This window comes from Myotis brandtii, unplaced genomic scaffold, assembly GCF_000412655.1.
Source record: "Myotis brandtii unplaced genomic scaffold, ASM41265v1 scaffold568, whole genome shotgun sequence".
NCBI lineage: Eukaryota > Metazoa > Chordata > Mammalia > Chiroptera > Vespertilionidae > Myotis > Myotis brandtii.
In genome coordinates, this window is record NW_005370122.1 from 469,672 (window position 1) to 472,359 (window position 2,688).

At 41.7% G+C, this 2,688-nt stretch overlaps 1 protein-coding gene across 1 annotated transcript in view; it reads left to right on the forward strand.

The window, feature by feature from the left end:
- Positions 1-2,688, forward strand: part of CFAP47 (cilia and flagella associated protein 47) — a 429,694-nt gene that overhangs the window by 6,416 nt on the left and 420,590 nt on the right. The gene's annotated exons all lie outside the window — the stretch shown is intronic.

Below are 2,688 nucleotides of genomic sequence, written 5' to 3' on the forward strand. Positions count from 1 at the left end.
CAACCAAGGTACATGCCCTTGACCAGAATCGAACCTAGGACCCTTCAGTCCGCAGGCTGATGCTCTATCCACTGAGCCAAACCGGTTAGGGCTGCTGGTATATTTTTATTAAGATAACTTAAAAACGTTAACAATTGCATGTATTCTTCTTTTCTTGATCTCACATCCTATTTTATTTCCCCTATATTTTTTGGTACCTATAGACAGAAAGATTTAGTAAAGAAAGCTCTAGCCTGGTGGTTGTACACAGTGGTTGAGCATTGACCTATGAACCAGGAGGTCTTAGGTTCAGTTCCTGGTCAGGGCATATGCTGGGTTGTGGGCTCGATCCCCAGTTGGGGGCGTGTAGGAGGCAGTCGATCACTGATTCACTTTTACCATTGATGTTTCTATCTCTCTCTCCCTCTACCTTCCTCTCTGAAATCAATAAAAATATATAAAAAAGAAGAAGAAAAAAGAAAGCTATATTTGTCTACCAGCTGCAGAATTAATATTGAAATATTAATATGATGTTGGTATTAGAATATGCCATTTTATTTTTTTCCTTGTGTTTTTGTATTTTTCTAAACCAAATTTAGATCTGCAATTATTTTGGTTCTCTGCATTGTTGAGAATTTCTGATTTTGCATATCATCCCATTCTGCATAGGAATCAAACAGTAGATACACATTAGAAAATAGACAACCTATTAACCTATTAAAAATATTTAATTTAAATTTTGTATTTTATTTTAAGTAGGGCCATTTTGGGTCCATTCTGCATATTGACATACCTATGACTAGCATTCAGATTTGCTTGCTTGTGCTGTATATGGAGAGAAGTGTTGAAGATACTTTTGCCTTTGAAAATAGATTTTGTCTTATTCCCATAGCATGCCCTCTCTCATCAGAAGCCAGCTGCTCACCAGAGTTGCAATATAAGGACAGTGCTGCCCCCCTAAAGTGTGATGGACAGTGCTGAAGGGAGAAGTAGTAGGCGAGCTTGCTGCTATATTTCTTTTCTTTTCTTTCTTTTTTTTTTTTTTTTACAAATGCAGTTGATTGAAGATAAATATGCAATTATAAGAAATAATTCCTTGTGCATTTCCCTCAATGGTAACATTTTGCAAAAACAATAAGGTAATAGAACTAGAAAATTTACATCGAACAATCTATCTACTGTATTCAGATTGCCACAGCTTGACTTAAACTCCTGTGTGTGTGTGTGTGTGTATGTGTATGTGTGTGTATAAGCTTTTAAATTCTATACAATTTTTTTTACCTGTGTAGGATTTTATATCTACTACCACATTCAAGATACTGAGTAGTTCCGCCCTGACCGGTTTGGCTCAGTGGATGGAGCGTCAGCCTGCGGATTGAGGGGTCCCAGGTTCGATTCCGGTCAAGGGCATGTACGGTGGTTGCAGGCACATCTCCAGTAGGGGGTGTGCAGGAGGTGGCTGATTGATGTTTCTCTCTTATCAATGCTTCTGACTCTCTATCCCTCTCCCTTGCTCTCTGTAAAAAATCAATTTTATATATATATAGGAACTGAGTAGTTCCAATACCACAAGGATATCTCCTTTTACTTAAAAAAAATTGTTAATCCTCACCCAAAGATATTTTTTTCCATTGATTTTTAGAGAGTGGAAGGGAGGGAGGTAGGAGGGGAGAGAGAGAGAGAGAGACATCTATGTGAAAGAGACCCACCAATTGGTTGCCTCCTCCATATGCCCTGACTGCAGCCAGGGATTGAACCTGCAACCCAGGTCTGTGCCCTTGACTGCTAATCGAACCCAAGACCCTTCACAGGTCAGGCCAACACTCTAACCACTGAGCAAAACTGGCTAGGGCCTCCTCCTGTTACTTTTTATAATCACACCCAACTCCCTCTAACTCACAAGCACCATCCCTCAACTGGAATTGTCTAATCTGTCTTCCATTTCTAAAATTTTTTTCGTCTCAAATATGTTGTATAACTTTTTTGGATTGACTTTTTTTCACAGCAAAATTCCCTGGAGATGCAACCAAGTTGTTGAATATATTAATAGCTTGCCTCTCTTTATTCTTTTTAAAAGTCTTTATTGTTGAGAGTATAACAGATATCCCCCTTTTTACTCCCCATTGATCCCCTCACCTGGTTGCTGCCCTGCCCCAGGCCTTCACCTTTGGTCTGTGTTCATAGGTAATGAATATATACATATATACATACTAGAGGCCCGGGGCATGAAATTCATGCATTGTGGGGGGGGGGGGTCCCTCAGCCCAGCCTGCACCCTCTCCAATCTGCGACCCCTTGGGGGATGTCTGACTGCCAGTTTAGGCCTGATCCGTGTGGGATCAGAACCGGCAGTTGGACATCCCTTTCACAATCCAGGACTGCTGGTTCCCAACCGCTTGCCTACCTGCCTGCCTGATTGCCCCTAACCACTTCTGCCTGCCAGCCTGATCACCCCCTAACCACTCCCTTGCCAGCCTGATCAACGCCTAACTCAGCCGTGGGCAAACTACGGCCCGCGGGCCGGATCCGGCCCGTTTGAAATGAATAAAACTAAAAAAAAAAAGACCGTACCCTTTTATGTAATGATGTTTACTTTGAATTTATATTAGTTCACACAAACACTCCATCCATGCTTTTGTTCCGGCCCTCCAGTCCAGTTTAAGAACCCATTGTGGCCCTCGAGTCAAAAAGTTTGCCCACCCCTGTAAC